The 21,821-nt window shown below is 40.5% G+C and overlaps 1 protein-coding gene and 1 long non-coding RNA gene across 4 annotated transcripts in view; one reads left to right on the top strand and one right to left on the bottom strand.

Annotated features, from left to right (window-relative positions):
• CACNA2D3 (calcium voltage-gated channel auxiliary subunit alpha2delta 3) overlaps window positions 1–21,821 on the top strand; it is a 597,478-nt gene that overhangs the window by 150,937 nt on the left and 424,720 nt on the right. The gene's annotated exons all lie outside the window — the stretch shown is intronic.
• The window catches only part of LOC142468364 (uncharacterized), a 144,252-nt gene continuing 139,226 nt past the window's right edge, over window positions 16,796–21,821 (bottom strand). The window contains exon 3 of the long non-coding RNA XR_012788644.1: window positions 16,796–17,339. This is a non-coding gene — a long non-coding RNA (uncharacterized LOC142468364). The remainder of the gene's footprint in view (window positions 17,340–21,821) is intronic.

Here is a 21,821-nt window from a genome sequence, read left to right as displayed (position 1 = left end):
TATAGGGATCCATGTTAAAATGGATGAGAAGCAAAAAGAGATACACTGTCAATGTTTATTTGCATGTCATTACCCAGAATCCCTGGCTGCAGTGGAAACATTGTACGCTGTGTGACTGTGGAGAAAAGCAAAGTTGTGAACCTGTCTGAGACGTGCTCATAAGTGTGTTTTTTTTAATCTTTGTGGTATAGGGTGGAAAGTCAGACATACAGTATAAGCATTTTGTACCCCTAGGGGGCGTGCAAAGAACATTTTGGGCCAGTAACACCAGATTTTGTTTATGTATGCAGCCTCCTCGGGGTGAGAAATGCTTAGATGACTAGGACTTTTTGCAAAATTAATTATTCAACATGTGACTTTTTGCATTTTTTCCTGAATAATCCACATGGATTAATAAGTGAACATTTTGTACTATAGTTAAAGAGTGCATGGACATTTGACCTCGAGTTTACCTGTTTCTTGAGAAGAATGAATACCTTTCTCTTTTCTTCAGGTCATCTGTATTTCTGATCTTATCTGTTAAACATTGTTGTTCCCTTTTATCTCTTTGACTAATGAGGATTTACTGTAATTAGTTTACACAAATCAACAAAGTTAAAATAGTGTAATTTAATCATTTGCCTGTACATATAGGAGTTTACACTAAAGAATTAGTTCTTTTTTATGAAAATATGAAAACTTTTAAAAATTATTTTAAAATGCTTATCCTTGTCTGATTTTTTTTTCCAATTACCAACCTGGCATTTAACCCATCAGACATGTTATTGCCATTAGTTCACTTTACTGTGAGAAGAAACTGCCCCTTTAATACTTGACTGACACTTAACGCTATAATTTTCTCTGAGGCGATGTTGCATTCTGCAATTATTTTGTTGCTTTAATTGCACACCTTTAATTTGCTGCAGGATATACAGTATAGGACGGGTAGCCAAGTCCAGTCCTCAAGAGCTACCAGGTCAGGTCAGGTCAGGTTTTCAGGATATTCCTGCTTTCGCACAGGTGGCTCAATCAGCCACTGATTGAGCCACCTGTGCTGAAGCCGGGATGCCCTGAAAACCTGACCTGTTGGTAGCTCTTGAGGACGGGGGATGGACACTCCTGGTATAGAAGGACAATTAGAACAACGTGGAATCCCTTATGCAAATAGTGCACTTTTAAATTGGCCTTTGCTATAAAGTGTACAGTTAAATCATTGAGAATGTTTTAAAGAGGATTGAACTATTTGGTGAACTAAACTACATGTTCTGTACAAGCATTAGGGTGTGTTATCTTGGATACAAAAACACAATTGTGTGCTCTCAGTAAGCCAAGCCTTTCTGATGTGATGAGATCGTGCCGTTCTATGCAGGGTACAGTAAGTACTCCCAGAGGACAAACAATACCCGTAAATTGCAATCAAAATTGTGTTGCCTGGGAGAGGTAAACAGTTTCAAAACGGTACCATAAATTGTAGTTTGCTGATGATTCTGTGTTTTACTATGAAGCTGAAATGATGGCAGTCATTGGAGCACAAAGCACCAGCGTATGAATACACTTGGAAATAATATCATTCCTTGTATTACGTTGTGATGCATTCGCAGGGGGAAAAATACTACAATTTATGGCAACAAGAGTGGAAGTAATAAGCAGAACAATGCGGCCAGCGAATCTGCATCTTTCCTTCATAGCATGAAATATGCGGCAATCATAGCCACAAGTGAACATAATTCCACTCAGAAACTTCATACACTGTCTCCAATTTTTTTTCAAATACTTTTTTCCAAAAATAATTTTTTTTCAAAATATATTGTAGTAAGTCTCTCTTGAGAGTATTGTTAAGCTGCAAAACGTGACATTTTTTCTTCAATAAGTCAGTTCTGAAGTATTAGTTAATAGTGGCTTTTTTTCATTCTACTAAATGCAATTTTTAATTAGGTTTAATATACTGAGCATCCTTTGATTTCTATAGCAGGCTTCAGCCCACCTCTCCAGCAGTGCAAGATCTTTGTAACACTTTCCTGCTTGTGATAATTTGTTGTCAATATTCCCAGCAGTTTGAGCTGCAAACTGTAACAATAGTTAATGTTACCGTAGTAATATCCGGATAGATTGTAGCTGCTGAGTTAGGCCGAGTCCATAGACGGACAGGCCGTGCTGAGCCGTGCGGACGCTCTGCGCTGAGCCCCTGCATCCTCAATGAGGATGCCTTGAGAGGGGGCTCACGCGAGCGTCCGCAGGCGTGCTGACGAGTTGGAGGTTTCAGCCGAGCGCCAAGCTGTTTTTCAGCGCGCTGTCGGCTGAAAACCTCCAATCACAGCACAGCAGTGTCAAGGTCATGGCGCCGTGACGTCGGCGCCGTGACATTGACGTCAGTATGTCGCGGGCGATTGGCCCAGCGACATCACTGCCCCGCCTCCAACCACATCCCCCCGGCTCCCTTCGCGCACGCTGGCTCGCCTGCAAGTCCGTGCAATCGCGCTGACTGAAGCAGGCGAGCCTCAGTGTTAGCGCGCCTCCGCTCTCCCCACACGTCTATGGCCCGGGCCTTACACTGACTGGAGGATTGATTGGACCTGAAAGGCAGCCATTTAGTGAGATACACAATCAGGATTTATAACAGGAGCACCAACCGATTGCCAGTTTAGGTAAGAATGTAGAATTATACATTGTCACATGCGTTACACATTCAAATAAGAAAAAGGGGGGGGGGATGTAGTATTGCTGCTTAAATTTTAACACTGTGTATCCTAAAAACCATCAATTGCTTGTTATTTATAAAAGAGTTACAATTCTAGTTTAGTCTCAAGTTGGTAAAATGGTTGTATATGACTAAAGTTAAACATGTAATTCTTATTGTTCATTAATAATGTTACACACAGCGTTTCCCCTAACACAGCTGGCTCTTAGGTACACACAATGAACACACATACTACAACAAAAATATTTGGTGACCGGCACTCAAAGTTGTAAAAAAGTTGAGGGGACTCACTTATATTAAGTATTAATAGATTGTCCTCTTTAATTTGTTGGCATAACAACCCATAATTTAACAGGCATCATTAAATGCCACTTTTTACGGAAATCATTTGACATGTGAAAGTGTCCAAAATGCATGAAACATTCCCCAAACTGGGCATGGGGACCAAAAATAAGCCTTTTGAGACGTCATTGTCTCTTCTCTTTTACCCACTGCCTGAATGGAGATAGTTTGCTGTATCATGTTGGATCTTTTGAACTTGTTGACCTCTTACCGGCCATCTTTCTGCGTTCTTGTCCTCCAACGCCTTCTGTGATCAGCGCTAAAAAAAATCACATGGGCTAATTGAAGTGTCTCTATCTTTGGATGTGCAGTAAGTTCCCCTTTTACAGATGTAACCAATGTTACTGCACCATTGGGCGCGCTGTGGCGGCACATACAAAAACACGCCTACGTGAGAAGCGGCCATTGATTGGAATCAGCCATTCGTGAGTAGGAGGCCCAGCTATCGCGACATTTCACCCAAAAGTCCCAAAAGAAAGGGACTAAAAATGAGACTGCACGTTTCATTGGATTTCTTTGTCCTTTTGGTACTTTTTGTCTATAGCTGTATACGGCAGGCCTGCACAACTCCAGTCCTCGAGGGCCGCAAACAGGACAGGTTTTCAGGATCTCCCCACTTCAGCACAGCTGGCTCAATTAGTGGCTCAGTTTGACTGAGCCACTAATTGAGCCACCTGTGCTGAAGTAGGGATATCCTGAAAACCTGTCCTGTTTGCGGCCCTCGAGGACTGGAGTTGTGCAGGCCTGGTATACGACCTCTCTTCTCATCTATATGTGTCTGGAAATCGCCATCTCTTCCCGTACCTGGATTCTCTGGTATCCCTGAGAAACGTTCTCTTTGTAACTTCTATTTCCTTCCTAAATGTAGCAATTCATGTATTAAGCTCCTTTTAACCCCTTATTGTAAGAGGGTTACCCCTCCTAGTCAGCCCCTGCTTCAAGCCCTTAAAGCTGCCGTTCAGACAATATCCTGCATGTGTGTTTTTTTAATAAATCAGTTCTGTAGTAAGAAAAAATACTTTTAGCATTTTCTGTTTTTAAAAGAACAACTTTGAAAGACCAATTTTCTTGTATTCTATTTTAACAGCCATTTGCTAAGGCACCGCCCCTTCATGTCCTGTCACAAGCCCTGGCACACCCCTTTGTCAGCCCTGCCCTCCCTCTAGCACAGGTCAGTGCAGGAGTGCTCATGAATATTCATGAGCTTCCACTGACTGACAGAAGCAAATAAAAACATATGCCAGCTCTAATTATGTCACCAAATTTCGCCGATGAATACATGGAGAACGAATTGACCGGCAGCTATGCAGTTCTTTAGGTAATTAGAGATTGCCCACATGAAACTATTGAAGTAAAAAAATAAATTAAAAAAAAAAAAAAAAAAGACTGAACTGCAGCTTTAGTGGTGTGTTTTTCAATCACTCTTTTCTCGTTGTGAAGTCTATGTAATGAGTATTATCAAGGTAAGGGAACACTTATTCAATATTTTGATTGGAACTCTTAAACTTAAGGGGGAAATGTCTAATAATATATTTTATAAAACAATATGCTTATTAATGTCATAATGCAAATACCCTTTCTTTACTCTATGTAGTTGCTTTAACTTGTCTTTTTCTGGTATAGAACTCCTGGGATATTTGCTAGTAATTTCTTTTGTAGGTCACTATTAAATGTGCGTTAAGCTGTCTTCTCCTTGCTTGGGAAGATATCAGCTCCACGCATGTGAAGGGAACTGATGCTGTCCCTAGCAAGAAACATTTTTCCCCAGTAGATTGAATAGGGGCGTCAGTCATAGGACAAAATACGGCATCTGCCGTTTTCTCAGTAGGATAATCAATTCTCATTTAAAATGAGTTATAAAGAGAAATAATTTAAATAAAACAGGCCGCACTATTCTGTCTACAAAAAATGAATACAACAGCATGTGTGTGGTCCTGTAAGAATGTAACATCTGATACATTGTATGGCAGTGTTGCTGCTTTTTCGGGAAGCAATTCTAGTCTTACTGCTCTCTGATTTTAGAAAGGCATTTCTTGTTACCACGTTTAACCTTGCCTTGATCATGCTTGCTTTTTGTTCTCATTACGGCCTATTTGAACCTTCTATGGAAATTATATTTAGAATTCTAACTCATACAATAATTGTTTGGAACTTTCATGTACCACCCTATTGCACATCTCATTTTCCTTTCATCTTGTTTGGTCTTTCGTGTTACCATAGCAACAGACTACAGTTATTAAACAGGGTAAATGTGTTTCTAGCTAATTTGGTCCTAGTTATTTAGTAGGTCGTGTTATCTTTTCTTCCTTTGAAAAAGAAAAAAAAATCCTATCTGTTGGTTAAAACACAAGGAATACTTACAAGTAATAACATTGTGGAGCAAGGCAATAATTCGTTATTTTTTGTAATGAAATATTTTGCATGCAGACATTTCTTTACTTTATAGATATTAGACCCAACACTAGAAATCTTGATAAAATAAGGGAAACTTGCAAGAAAGAAAAATAATACTGTTACAATTTTTTTAGGGTGGTAGTTTATTACTGGGTGTCAATACAATTAAGGTTTAATGGATTGGAGAGCTGCCTTGTTACCATAAATATGCATTGGCTTATATTGCCATCAAAATCTGAGCTTGTGGAAATGGCAATCAAACTTGATGGAAGAGCAATCTATGACATGATATGTGCTACGATTATACACGGTTTTAACATTATACTGTTTTATATTGAACTATTTCCTGGTTTCTTCGACATTGTCCTTTGGATTTGCTGTGAAGAACAAAATATGAAGACGAGAAGAGACAAGTCACGGTTTCCATACATTGGTCAGTGCAAACACTATGAAAGTATCTCTTAAGTAGTGCTTGTGGTGTGATGGTATTAGCGGGTATAAAGTTCTGATTTATTATTCTCAGGTTACCACTTTTTTTTGTTATTGAAGTTTTCAATAAATGAGGGGTGCATGAAAAAAAAGGCTTGATGGTGATGATATGAAGGCAAAATAGTCACAGATAATATTGTGAGGCCCTCCAAAGGAGACGGGGTTTAGTAGGGAAGTGTATGCAAGAAAACGGAAGACGGCATGTGAGGGGATCGTTATTTGAATTGAGGTTAAAAATTTTTTAATTGAAATTGAATCTCGGCTCAATAATGTAATTTAGCCAGAGCTGCCATGTTGTTTTGCAATTTGGGAAATTGGCAAACCACTACTTTTTAATACACACGTACCATTTAATTTTCTGTTTATTTATAAAAATGTTTTACCAGGAAGTAATACATTGAGAGTAACCTCTCGTTTTCAAGTACAGTATGTCCTGGGCACAGAGTTATAACAATACATGGTTACATTAAATGAATAGGGTTGTGCAGTCAATGCAAAGACATTTCATGGACAGATAGAGTTGGAAAATTGGGTACAGAGGATAAAGGGCTGGTGACTTTCAGATTGAAATAGAGAAGCTTTAACATCACCAAACATCAGCGAATGGCTCACACCCTTTGGGGTGACACAGATGTACACTGAAGGGTTCAGATTGAATGCAGCTGTGGATTCAAAGTTTTTTGTCTTCCTGGCTCATTAACATTCCAGTGGGTGGGGTTGACGTTCCACATGGTACAAGCAAAATAAAATGTTAACCCCTTAGCACGTTGGTTCTGTGCAGAGATTAACAATGCTCCTCAAGCCCCCTCCCCCCCCATACCCCCTCAACAGGTCAGGTTTAAGGTTGTCCCTGATTCAGCACAGGTGGCTCAGTTGGAGACTGAGCCACTGATTGAGCCACCTGTGTTGAAGCAGGGATAGCCTGAAAACCTAAACTGTTGGGGGGGGCTTGAGGACTGGAGTTGAGAACCCCGTGCCCTACTGTACCGGAGTGCTTTCTAAGCTTAAATAATGTACAAGTTATTTAGAATATATGGTGCAAATAGATAATTTTTTAGAATGTCAGGTAAAATACCATTACTTCAAACACGACTTGTAAAACATATTTTTTAAATACAGTAAAGTAAATAGAGTACTATTGCGAACATGACAAAGACTTCCCTCTATTTGTATATACATTTGTAAATATGTGTATTTATATAATATACTGTATGAACATACTTATAATATTATAGCTAAGATTTGGATTCTATAAGAGAGATTTGTATTTAAAGATCCTCTAAACTCATTGTGAAGAGCATTGAATGGCCAGAATAGTGCTGCTGGTGGAAATCCCTTTTCTTTCTTACATGTGCAGGCAGAAAAGTGACACAATACAGGCATGTTATAACCATTTGAAATACACCAGTTAATATTTTTACGGTATACAAAACCATTGGATTACAAAGCCTTTGAATTGCACATACAGCTTCCCTATACCAATAACCTCTTTATAATAAGGCAAAATTGCAACTCTGTTTATACCTTCAGTCAACCTAAAATAGATTGTTGCACAGAAAAACTACACAGAACAAAACAAATTACATACTGTATATATCTAGCATTTCTACTATTTTTAGGTCTGACCTAAAACCTTCATTCCTACACAACACTCAACCTTTATAATCCTATGGAGACTGATGCCCATATTATATATTTATGATGTGGACACAGAAAGAAGAAGCCGGAAACAAGTGAAGGTCTTTCAACACCTTTCATCCATCAATGAAGCTTAAAATAGATCACTCAACAGATAACATCAGTTTCCGTGATACCATAGTGAAATAACACAATGGCAAAATCTGTACATCTGTATAACAAAAACCTTAAAGCAAATTCTTGTGCCATTCCCGAAACAACATACAACTACAGTACATACTGTATGCTAAAACCCCAAATCTCTAGTTGAACAATGTAACTGTAAGGAATGTACAATAACCACTACTGTATGTGAGAATGGCCAGAGAGGGATGTTCCATCCTTGGTGAGCTTGTGTTCATTTACTATACTGATTTAATGCACCACTGCATTACGGGAAGTCCCAAAAGTATCAAAATAAAACAACTACTTCTAGATGATTTTCTTTCTAGTCTTTCACATTTTAGCAACACCAAATCTTAACCACAAACAGATATAATGTAATCTCCCGCAGTGCTGTAGATCAGCGGACCTTTTGCCTTAAGAGGACTGGTATAAAAATAAAAAAGTGCTGACATTTTAAACATTTTATGCATACATAATAAAATGACAATCAAATAAAGTTGCACATTCACTCAATCCCCCTCTACCTCACACTCAATCCCTACTCACATTCAATCCCCCTCTTACTCAATCTCCCTCCCTTTCACTTAATCCCCTCCCTTTTACCCAATCCCACTCCCTCTCACTCAATCCCCCTCCCTCTCACCCGATCACCCTCCCTCTCACCCAATCCCCCTCCCTCACATTCAATACCCCTCCCTCTCACTCAATCCCCCTCCCTCTCACTTAATCCCCTCCCTCTCACTCAATCCACTTCTTCACATAATTCCCTTCCCTCCCACTCAATCCCCCTCCCTCTAATTCAATCCCCCTCCCTCTCACTCAATCCCCCTCCCTCTCACTCAATCCCCCTCCTCTCACCCAATCCCCTTACCTCTCACTCAATCCCCCTCCCTGACACTCAACTCCCTGCTTTTCACACTCAATCCTGCTCTTCACACTCAATCCCCTGCTCTCACTCAATCCCCCGCTCTCACTCAATCTCCCACTCTCACTCAATCCTCCTCCCTCCCACCCAATCCCCAATCTCAGTCAATCCCCTTTCCTCACATTCAATCTTCCTCCCTCTCACCACCACACACACAATCAATCAATCAATCAATCAATCAATCAGACACAATCACACACAATCAATCAGACACAATCACACACAATCATTCAATCAGACACAATCACACACACACCGTCTGATAATTGAACCTTCGGGGGGTCCTGGCTGTGTCGGAAGCTGCAGAGCTTCACTGACCACGCGTGCGGAAGTTACTTCCGGTGAAGACTGGAGGACGGGGGAAGAGGAATTGGCTCCGGGGGGTGCGGGAGCTCGGCTGCAATCCTCCGTATAATGGTGAAAATGTGGTCACGGACCGGCACCGATCCGCAGACCTCCATTTGCAGACCACTAGATAACAGAGAAAAACACACAATTTTCTAGTATGTCATATTTCAAACACACAAGCATGGGAACTGATACATGAGTTAGTTACTGAAACCACATAATAAAAACATTTTGGTGGCGTGATGTTTTATCCTGTTATTTTGGCTCTTGGAAACATTGCATTTAGATTCACATTAAAGGAAGCAGGGGGTCTCCAGAGCTGAGCCGCGGTAATCTCCGCTCCCGGGCCCCCTTGCTCCCCAAGATACTTACATCGGAAGATGACGTGTTATTGTTGAAATGAATTGTAAACTTTTACTGTACTTGTTCTGTACAAGTTTTACTGGAGTGCTCTCCTGTTGTGTAACGTTACTCCCTGCACCTGGCAAATGGGTATTGTTGTCCCCAGAAGCAGTGTGTGTGTGTGTGTGTGTGTGTGTGTGTGTGTGATACTCTGCTTGGCAGACACTGATCGACCGTTTCCAGGTGTGCACAGGTATCCAGTCTTTCAGTGGGTTTCACGTAAAAAACAAAAAACCTTCAGAGTGGATTTAACTGTTTCTTAAATAAAATAAAATAAAAATTTGCTACATTTTCTTTGCCATACTATTATATTTTATTCTTACTTTTATTCTGCTCTCATGACTTATTATCGTTTATTTGTAAAGCGCCGACCTATTCCATAGCGCGGTACAATGGGGGAACAGAGTTATGTATATTACATAAACAGAGTTACATACCTAATAAGGACAAACAAGCACAAACAGTTACAGGAGGTAATGAGGGCCTGATCCTGAGAGCTTACACTCTAAAGGAAATCAGGGACAATGTTGAAACAAAAGGTAAAGTGGCTGCTCATAGTGGGACAGAGTATACTTCAGGGTGGAGTATGGTCTAGCCACACAGGTGATCCCAATATTGTTGTAGAGGGGATGTTGGTTGTTGCGGATATGCCAAATAGGTGAGTTTTTAAAGTCTGAATGCTGAGGGGGAGTCCGATGGTGCGTGGTGGGGAAGACTTTAATCAAAGTTTGTTAGTGCAGCTGTATGACTTCCATCCTTCTGACTGTGTATAATAATGCTGCTTTAACATAGCTCTGGCGTATTCTATATATATAATAGATCTAATGTGTGTATTTCAGTGCCATGGACTAATCCTCTTGGATATCCTTCTGTTTCCCGTGAGATATTCCCCTTTTCTATTTCCTTTCCAAATGTCTTATTTTTCTTAATCCTAAAATCCCTTTTTTTTCCATTTCTTCTTTGTCTTTTTATGGTTTGGTGACTATAACCAAGCACTATATTCCAAAGTTTGCTTAAAAGCTGTACACAAGAGTAATAACACCCTAACATAAAATGGAACATGTCCGCGAGGCCAAAATTCCTTTTACTGTGTCTGACGCGGCTCACATTAGAATATATATATATATATATATATAAATATAACCATAATGTGTTTTTGCTCTAAACAGTTATACAGCTACCCAATGCAAGTATATTGCGTTTGTTACATTCTCAAGTGCCTAAGAGATTACTTGTCTTAAATCTTAATCTTAAATGACATGTCATTTATCTGTGCAATTCTGTATCATGTTAACATCTGTTTGTTACAAATTTCCATCATTTTATATTTCTACATAGATTATTTCTAGGCTCATACTGTATGTAAGGCAGACTCTTATAAATACAACATGTTTTTTAGGGGTGATCCAAATAATGGGAAATAATTCAAATATGTGCATTCTCTAATATATCATTATTTCAAATTAATTTCAGTAATCCTCAGATGAAAAATCAGCACTGCAGAATGAAATGCACCTAATGATGTATAAAAATGCTTCAGTTCTCAACATAATGATGTTTTCACTATACCATCAGGACTTAACTTTATTGTCATTTAAAGGCTTCATTCCTCATAGCACCAAAGTGAACCAATGGCAGTACCATGTTTATTTGGTGAGTTGTTAAATCAGAACACTTTTAAGACAAACACTGCAGATACGATATTATCTGTTTTTAATGTGCGACAATGACATTGAACAAAGCTAAAAGCAAATATGATATTTGATATTACGTTTTATTATGTATGTATTAAACCTTGCCATTCCTAACTCAATTTGCTTGAGTTTAATAAAAAATGATGAGCACATGCAATATGACTTTGCAACTTTTGCACAAGTCTAGAGTAATATATTAATTACCCCCATTCTCTCACTTATCCTCCCCATAGATGGCAGTAAATGAGTTCAGTTCTGCCGTTAGCCTCCCCTGCCCTGAAATAAATGTCAGGCCTCTCTATCACTGAAGGGGGTTACAACAATGTAACAATAAATTCAAGCAGGACCTATCTAGGAACCCAGCATCATGATGAATGTGTCCCATTAGTTACTACTTTAGGAACAATACATTTGTATCACAAAACATTTCTATGTACAATTGTTATGTTGTCAACATAGACTGCGAAAATAAGATGATGTGGATCATTTATCAAAAATCAAAATAATCAAAATGATTTATGAGATGATATTTTCAGACACGTGTCAGTGCATGATGCAGTTTAATCTTTTTGTAGAACCTAAAAAAATGTACAGATTTGTTATATAAATTGACTCATGCAGAAAAAGGCAAATCAAATAAAGATACTGTATTTTTGCACTAGTGTCAACCATTGATTTTGACAAATGATCACCTATTTCTGTTGTTTTATTGATCTGTTTTTGCAGATATAGGTGAAATATAACGAATGTGTTTACTTCAGAGAACATAGACAATAAGGGACAATTATTAATTTTATTACTATAATATGGCACATAGCTCTGTGCATATAATAAATAGTATAAACAGTGTGGCAGATTTAACACGGGGTTAAAATCCAACCACACATAACTTTGTTCTTATAAAGATACTGTGTGGCTGATATATCTACCCAATGGGAATTCTCAACGTGCATCAGATGACTACAGTACTTTGATTTTAATAATGTATATACTTTCCCTAATGTCATGTTGATAAATACTATACTTAGATTTTACATATTTTAAGGTAAAACTGTCTATTGACCATGGAAGATCATTATACTCCTTATCTTTTATCAAAATGTGAACTTATCAAAAACAGTTGTTCAGGGCAAAGAGGGTCACAGAGTGATTGGACCTTCACTGCTCTCTACTGTCATACAATTCACATCACTATTATATTGTATTATACTTGCTATCAACCACTCTATCTATATTGGAGCCAGTCCAATCAATACTACAGGAGCACTCATCTGACAGTGCCTGTGTAGTGTTATGTACAGTGGTGTATATAGGAATGGGGATAGTGTGGTGCACCCGTTACTTTACTCACCTATTCCTGCATCCTTCGCATCCAGGTGAGAAAAGTACCAACAACTTGACCCAAAGAGTGTCAGGAGTCAGACCCGAAGAACAGGACATAATAGAAATACTTAGGAAAGGAATATGGGTAAACTTTATTAAGGGGAAAATATCAGGAAGGCTGACCAAGAATAATCAGAGGAAAGGGAAAAGCAATTTACTAAAGTTAAACTGACGATTCTACAGTGTATATAAGACTGCTGCTACCCTTTGCCTATACACGTCACTGAGGAAGCATTGGCGAAACGCGTTTGACGTTTTTTGGCCATTACAAGCCACCGTAGTGAGGACTTGACTCCCCTGTACTATCTGGCTCGGCGATCCCGCCGTCTGCGCATGCGCATGCGCACCGGAGCAGGGAGCTGAAATCTGTGTATACTGAGGGACAGGCCGCTTTGAGGAGGACATAGCCTGTGCACGGGCTTCTGGAAACTCTCAATCCCAGCCACCCGAAGTGAAGATCAACACAGCAATCATCTGCCAACAGGGAAACAGCCAGGACAAAGCAGCCCAACCCAGGAAGGGATCCGTTGTGGAGTCTGGCAGCATCTCTTCTCTATGCCTGAAATTATCGGCCGCTTGTAAGTGTTCAATCTCTTTTTTTCCACTGTTAATAAATTTTATTGCACTATTTTTTCCCTTTATTTTTTGCTAAGGAGGATACCAGGAGGTTTTTCCTCACCCTCAACAACACACAGCTATATAAGGAGAAGAGTAGAAGAATTCAAGATATTAGACATTTTGATGTAAGTGTGTCTCCTTCATTTAGCAGTATCTTTCAATCTCCATTGATCTCCCAATACCCCTACTCCCCCCCTCCCTCCCCAATCAAACGAAGAGTTGTGTATAATCACTGTATTGGTCCCTTACTGTGGTCCCCTCTCTTCTCTCCCTCACTTATATGCCTTAAACGCCGTGGAGCCACAAGCAGAGTAACGCGCCGGAGGACCCCCCTTTTTTTCTACCAGTATCCACACAGAGGTTGGTGAATCACCTCTGAGAGACTCAAGCTGCGGAACTGCATTGTGCCAAGGGCAGGAGCCATATATTGAACAGTAGGCTAATTCTTTTTTGGCGCAACTTTTCTCTTTTTTATCACTAAATGCAATATGTAAAAGCAATAAAAGTACTAAATACGTGATAACATTGTAAATATTAGCAGCTACAAATTCAGTTGATAAGCGTATATATATATTACATATATATTATAGAAATGTAGGAGGTTATTTTAGGATACATTTCCTAAAATAACCTCCTAAATGTCTTATGTTATCCATAACCCACCCAACTACCATATATAAAACCATTTTAAGTATCTCAATGTCCTTTGATGATCAAACTTCTCTACATACTGTAAAGCAACAATATTTTTTGTTTTTCAGAATAGTTGTTGCTTTAGCTGAGGTGAAGGTTGTTAAAGGGGATATACCAATAAGTGAGCCCTTATGCATTGTTCTAATTTCATTTTGGAGAGGGTAAAAGTGACTTTAAAATGAGCTTGCTACTTGAGTTTTAGTTATTTAGGTGCACTAATGTAGTTTTAGCATGCATACTATAAAGGTGTAGTGCAACGTGTTTGGTTGAGTCATTGATGACCTCTGTCAACAGATGACTTTGCTTTGGGTTTTCCCAGTAGTTGCCGACCGTGCTTGAGTTCCTAGTTTGTCCGAATCGCTGGTCCCAAGTCTGACTTCCTAAGGCTGCTCTGCATCTCGTTCTCTGAGTTTTCTAGTCCTTACTTTCTTCTACGTATTCTATTCCTTTCCTCACTTTCCCTGTCTATTCTTTTATTTATCCTTTTCTTCATCCCTTTCTTCTCCCCTTAAACTGGTTCTTCTTGTCCTTTCCCCTGTTCTGTCTGGCAGCCCTCTCAGCACTCTGGACAGCTCCCTGCTCCTAACACAGAGTTCCAAACTCATTTCCTAACTGTCCCTCCTCAGACTCGCAGCATGTGCCTATCCATATATCCTTTACAATGCCCTTATGAGACACCTGCTACGTCATGGGCACTTGCTCATTTTCTAGGGGCCAGTCGGGTTATCGCTCCATTTGAGTGGCCAAACCAAAAAAGTGGAGCCCTCCTTCCAGGAGAGGCGACATGACACAAAAGTGCAACTGGACCCCCGGAACTCCAAGGGTTAAGCAAGCCAGCACCTGGTTGCCCGATGGCACGCACCATCCTGCCCGCATAGGGGGCCAGTTTATCATAGCAATGTGACATGCCAGCAGCCCCATTGACCTCCGCACCCCGATCTCTCCTCTGTCGCAGCTGCAAGGAGACCCGCCAGCACCACATACCAACATGGCAATATACCTTATTTAAATCTTCTTTTAAAAAATCTGGTTCACATAGCTATTCATATTCTTAGAAGAGATACAGGCTATAAAACCTGGCCTTGAATTCTGATTAGTGTTACATTCCATAAAACCTATAATTCATCTAGTACAGGCGTGGCCAACTCCAGGCCTCAAGGGCCACCGGCAGATCAGGTTTTAAGGAGGCTTCTGCTTGAGCACAGGTGGCTCAACCAGTGGCTCAGTCACCACTGTGCTGAAGCAGGGATATCCTTAAAACTTGACCTGATGGTGGCTCTTGTGGACTGGAGGTGGCCACCCCTATTTAAAATTTTATAAGGCGCCAAATATTCTGGGAATTCTGATTATTATAGGCTAAACTGTTAGAAATTCCCGGGCATTATTGAAATCCCTGCTTTTGGATTGGTCAAAATTCCATGCATTATCCATTCAGTAATGCTCCAGAAGTTTTGGCACCTTGCCAAGTGTTTCAGCCAATCAGCTTTGAGTTCTCATGCACAGTAAGTGAGAGCAGCTCTCATACAGGGGAGGTGATTGGACAGAAGGCACCAGCCAGGCATTGTCTCCTCCCCCTCACTGCCTGCAGAGAGCTCTGCACAGGAGATGGTGAAGATAAAGGTGTGTTGTGTGTCTGCTGTCTGTGTTTTGTGGGCGTGTGAGTACAGTGAGGGGGCTGCATTGTGTGTTTGTGTACAGAAAGGGGCTGCATTGTGTGTTTGTGTACGGGGGGCTGCATTGTGTGTTTGTGTACAGAGGGGGGACTGCGTTGTGTGTTGAGGGGAGCTCCATTGTGTGTTTGAGTGTATAGAGGGGGCTGCGGTGTAAGTGTGTGTGTGTGTGTGTGTGTGTGTGTGTATAGAGGGACTTGAGTGTATTTACAATTTCATTTTAATAAACAAGTACAGTAAAAGCATAAGAAAATGTAAAATATCATGTTGATAAAAATCAATATCCCTGTACAAAGTGTCTATCTTTTTTATGAAAAATGTAAAAAAAAAACTACATTTAGCCTATAGTTGTAATAAACCCCTCAGAACAGGGCATTACTGGCCAATAATACCCTGGAAGAGTTGAAGGCCTGAGGCGAAGCCGAGAAACTTTAACCCAGCAAGGGCATTATTGGCCAGTAATGCCATGTACTGAGAGGATTATTAATTAATGACCAGAATGTTGACTAATCAAAGAGCAGGGATTTAATGAATGCCAAGAATGTCCCCTCATTTAGCCAATAATTTATAATACGTAGCTGATAGTTCCATATGATAAAATATTCCTTTAAATGGTCTATCTGAATGGTGGAACATTCTGTTTTTTTTCCGATGGTAGCAACTAAAATATATGCATATTAATACTGGTTGGTTGGAATTTCAGAGAAACCTTGTAGGTGCCAGGGGCAATATGGATGAGGTATATTAAACTAGTTTCTCACTGGTTGAATTCCAATGAACCCTTTCCAACACTTTTCTTGCATGATGTTATGACATTGGGAAGCTTCCAATTTATCTGCAAAGTGGTTGATATCTGCTGGCATGACCCTGAAAAGAAAGATGTCGGTGTTTTGGATTTTGCTGGATTTAATACATTCTCTCCGGCATAGCAGGAGTATTTTGCTCTGACATTCATATATTTAAGATTGATACTATACATTAAAAAAACATGAAAGCTGTACCAGCCTAGGCATACAAAATAAAATGCAAAAATACTATGGTTTTAAACAGTCACACACTGTGGCCTTATCGTTTATTTAAGCACATTCCAATTTAGTATTTCATATATATTTTTTTTAAACTTGTATTTTATTGATTTTGTAAATAGGGGGTGGAGGGGTGCAGAAAATAATTGGGGGGGATAAGGTCCATTGCCAGGGTAATACATATCATATACAGTACATACAGTACATACATCCAATGAAAAAAATATACTTGTAATGAGAAATCTCGAGAGAACCATTGCATGTTACCCAACATTGTCCACTCAGAGGGAAGGTCTCTTTAGCGACCAGGTCAGCTCACATATGTTCTCCAAGGTTCCCATATACGTTGGAAGCTGTTATGTTTGTCCTGAAGGAGACGCGTGAGTTTCTCCACGAGCATTATAGTATTCATTTTATTTTTGACTATATTGATGTCTGGCCGTTTTTCTTGTTTCCAGTGGCTAGCTATCACCGCCTTGGCACCCGAGAGCATTTGTTTAAGCATTGACTCCTTATCTCTATAAATTTGCTCAATGGGTTTGTTAATCAGGAAGGTGCCCATATCCCAGGGAGGGACAATGCCCGTAACCTGAGTTATCAATCTCTTGATTTTCCACCAATATGGTGAAATTCTTGGACAGGACCACCAGATGTGTTTAAATGTACCAATGTGTCCACCGTTTCACCAGCAGAGTGGAGAAGGGTTAGGAACAACAATGTGGAGACGTGCCGGGGTATATTACCATCTGAGGAGGACCGTAATATTTCACTCTCTTATAGATGAGCGTCTGGATGACCTGGCCGCCAGTATTCCATGTTTTTAAATGCAGACATACGCTTTTGATTTGTAATGAACTTAGTGGTTTATGTTTACATCTGCAAAATAAAGGAGAAGGTCAACATTTCTACCATTGTTATAAAATGTGATATGTTTTCTGGACAAGTACTGTAGTATGCCGGGGCCGGTTACATTAAAAAGGTTTCTCTTTCCTTGTCAGTATTTGAAAGATACAGTAGCAGGCGGCTGATATCTAGTAATTGCAGCTTAGAGATCCTCAGTGAAGCATATCGGATCGGAGACATTTACGATTCATTTTTATGCTCACAGGAGTTTTTGATGTTCAGGTTAAATATCAATGCATACAAGATGCAGCGACTCCATAACAATGCAAGGTGGATGCATTCAGTTCATTGAATCTTAACAATATCTGGATATAAGTAGAGGGAGCTGGGAAAAGGCGTGAGAATAAAGTCTGTGTACATTTCTATAACAGGTTTTCTGTAAGAACAATGAGCAGCGTATTTTCTTTTTATTTACCATCTACTTATCAAACGATTAGTACTAAAGTGAATTAAATCGTTTCATTGCCTTCAGAATAAGGTAGCCGTGGAACTTCGGATACAAATACATCATTTATCAAATCTTCCCAAGCAAAGTTGAATACTACGGCAAAAAAAAAAAAACTGAAGCAAAGAGAGCCATTTTTATTTGGCGTCTTTGTGTCAATGTATCATGGTCTTTGCTCCAATTGTGCCCCATGTGTGCCAGCGTGTGATTTGGGGAGTGGGAAGTTACTTAATGCACAGATTATAATGTATGTACTGTATGTATCATTTTCTTTATACAACACCAACTGTGTACGCAGCACTTTACAATAGTACAATACAAGGTAAATAAATGACAAACAATGGGGATAAGTGCAACAGATAAATGACAACATGAGACAAAGGGAGACTCTGCCCCCAAAGAGCTGACACTCTAATGACATCTATCTATGACATTTGTCACCCTTTCAGTCAGCATAATAAAATCCTCCCAATTGATGGTTGTGTTGACGCTCTGTCAATCTGAAACCGATTTAAAAACCGGTTTCTACATTTAACACACCTGGAAAGGATGCAGTACTGACGCCGCAACCAGTGTAAGAACACTTACCTGAGAAATTCTGGGGCAGTCTCACAGTAAATGCCTCAACATTTCTGTGAGAGTCTTAAAGCCCATCAGATTAACACAGCGGTGGAGAGGGGAGCGGGTTGGAGGGGTGTCCATGCAATCCTATTCAGTTTGATTCAGTTTGAATGGGACTGCAGGGATCCCCGCTGTGTTAATCCGATGGGTTTTACGAATCTCACAGAAAAGTTGAGGCATTTACTGTGAGACTCCCCCAGAATTTCCCAGGTAAGTGTTCTAATACTGGTGGCTGCATCTGTATGTCAAAATACACATTCGCTTCAAAATTGCCGTAGTACTTAGTACTGTAGTCTCTTGTTTGTCAGTCATTGAAGTGTGATATTTAAGTTTTTCATAACGTTATATTCATTGTTTGTAATACAAAACTGTGACTTCACTTTCCTGTTTAATATTTCAGAGAAATGTGTAAACTACCAAAACAAATCAAACAGCTCAAATGCTTCAATATATCACAATTGTAACATATAGTATATATGTTAGTTACCAATTATAACTAGGTAGCTTAGAAAACCTGTGTTAGTTCTTTGCAGATTATAAAAAGCTTTGATTAAAAGTAAACTGGCTATCCAAGCTACGGAGAGACTTGTGATTCTGTTATGAAGAGAATTGTGGTAGATACTGTATGGGAAGGTTAGATATAGATGCCTGAATAATGCTTTAAAAGATCCTGGCTTTGAACCATTATTGTGAAGCTTTGCCTGAAGGGTGAAACTATAGTGGATTAGACTCAGAATGTGCTAACGTAGTACTGGTAATTACTGTATAAGGCCATTGTATTGTAGTAAACCAATAATATTTAAGTAGGTGTTTCCCTTTTGACTTCATCAACATAATTTCCCAAAGACTGATGGAGAAGAACGTTCAGCATATATTTTACCAGGATTATAGCAGTTGCCATATACAGAGTATACAATGGGATAGAAGGAAGAGCTGCAATTAGATTATACTGGGACAAGAGGAGGTGTGGTTCATGAAGAAGGGGCTACATTAAAATGTCATTAAAAAGCCCAGACAACACCCAGAAATATAAAGCAGACTAAGATATAAGGAACAGGTTTCTTAGAGACTAAGTGGAGAACCAAGGAAAAGGGCTAAATGAGTGGAATAATTGAGGCACAATCCAGATTGTATGGAATCACACATGTAAATGTCAGAGAGACTGTTCCGGATGCTATAAATGGGAACTTTTATTCTTATTCATGACTCCTGTCTGTGGTTGCATCGGATAGTAATCTGCATCTGTGTCTGATTTGGTAAAAAGCTGATTTTTCCATATTTCCCAATATAAATAACCTATAAAGGCAAGTAATAAACACATGCAAGTTTTGTTCATTGGTTTACATTCTGTATAAATAGTAACAATCTCACTGCTCAGCTTGTCAGTACTAGACACAATTAATATCAGTAATACATGATTAATAATGGTTTTACTTTTGTCTGTTACGTCATTATTCATGTTGATATTCTCTTCCTATTTATTACTATGGTAAATGTCTATAGAAAACGGAATTCCTGTGCTTCAGGAGGGAGGAGAACCAATGACTTCTCCTCTCCAGTCTGTTGACCATACAAGGAACTAAAGTTACTTTTGCAATCAAAGTAATGAATGTGCATATGGACGTATATACTGTGCATGCTCCTGGAGTCCGTTTAGCATCTACTACTGTTTGCCGTGCTGGAGGAATAAGAAGGTTCTGAGAACGGCGCTGTACCAGGTGGCACTGGGCCATGCCAGCCTGCCCCGGGAGCTGGCAAACAGATGGGCTGAGAATATAGTGTAGTGAGCTGGACAATTGAGCAGTGGGAAGAAAAGGTGAAAGCCCTAAGGGGTCTAGCTGGGGTAGGTGCCCTTACACACATTTGGACGGGTGAGGCCTGTTGTCCATCAGAAAACCTCCTCACTGTCACAGTGTAAAGTCAGCCAGTAATCAATCATCACCACCAGCCCAATGCTGATTGCTGAGGCAGGAAATGTGTAGTCATCTCTCATCACTTGTGCTCCATGCAGTGCACTTCTGTGCCCTCTTTCTTGATGTTACAGATATTATTAAAGACAGGCAGACAGTCAGATTGGGGATAATTGGTGCTCAGCATGGGAATTACAAGCACTAGCTTCCTGATAAGGCTCCAGCTCCAGCCCTCACTGCTGCACGCACGCCTGGCGGGCTGGCAGCGCGTGCACAGACTACCGCTGCGATCGGCGGTCTGCAGGGGAGCGATGCGTGGGGGCGGGGACATGACGGGTGGGATCGCGGCCATGTCGGGTTATATCTGCCCTTCCACTGGCTGCCCGCCGAGGACGTGACCGTGTCGCGGTACGGGAAGACAAGATTCTTCTCTTCCCTGCCAGCGTACGCGTCACAGCGCTTTGCGCGCCCACACACACACAGCCACTGCGGCCTGCCCCATAGAGGGCTGTGCTGTGTGGTGCGCACGCCGCAGCACGCGCCCCAGCGGCCACAGGGGACCCGGCCTAACTGCTTGCCTGAGGCAGCCCAGTAAACTCAAATTCCCATCCGTAGGCACCACAATATCACACACTCGCTACCAATTCCAACTCCAGGAGGTGAATGGTATAATGTTAAATATACAGAAAGATGCAGAAAACATTAAAGTCTGCGTGTCCGCGGCTCCGGGCGATCGTGTCCCGGGTGGATTAACACTACATGGGGTCCGATCCGGGGGCATGGATCCCCTGCAGCACCATCACAGCAGGCACCGCCCCCAGCGCCGCGTACAGTTTTATTTATGTGGCCACAACACTGGGGACAGTAAGCCTTGCTACATCTGTATATGAAAGATCATTTACAGTGCATAATCAGTTAACAATTCACAAAAAATGGAAGTTGACATCACTTAGTTTTAGAGAAACAAAGTCCACAATGTGCACTTTTTACCAACTCGTGCAAAATGTTCACACGTCTTTGCTACTCAGCCCTTATTAGATAAATCAATTGATAGCCAAAAAGCAAGGCTGATATTTTAACCTCGGCCGAACCGCTACGTGACACCGATGCTCGCAGAAGCCTGTACGCCTCATACATTACCCCTAGTGCAGATACAGGGATGTTCACGGTAACTGATCTCACGGGTGCATGCAAATATCTGCAAATCCCCACAACAAAGGAGGAACGTTACTGATTGTGCTGCAGACACATTACAATAAACCTTTCACTGGGTTGTGCAGACAGCTTACTGTCATGTTCAAAAGACCCCTCGGCTGCAAATGCTCATCATGTCCTAATGGGAAGATGTTGCCTTCACATTGCTAGACTCATGTATTTGAGCAGTACAGTCTAATGCAGGGGTGGGCAACACCAGTCCTCAAGCAGGTCAGTTTTTCAGGATATCCCTGCTTCAGCACAGGGTGGCTTAATCGAGCCACT

Source organism: Ascaphus truei, chromosome 17 (assembly GCF_040206685.1).
Source record: "Ascaphus truei isolate aAscTru1 chromosome 17, aAscTru1.hap1, whole genome shotgun sequence".
NCBI classification, from domain to species: domain Eukaryota; kingdom Metazoa; phylum Chordata; class Amphibia; order Anura; family Ascaphidae; genus Ascaphus; species Ascaphus truei.
The sequence above is the reverse complement of the archived record's forward strand: the minus strand, read 5'-3'. Positions and strand labels throughout refer to the sequence as shown.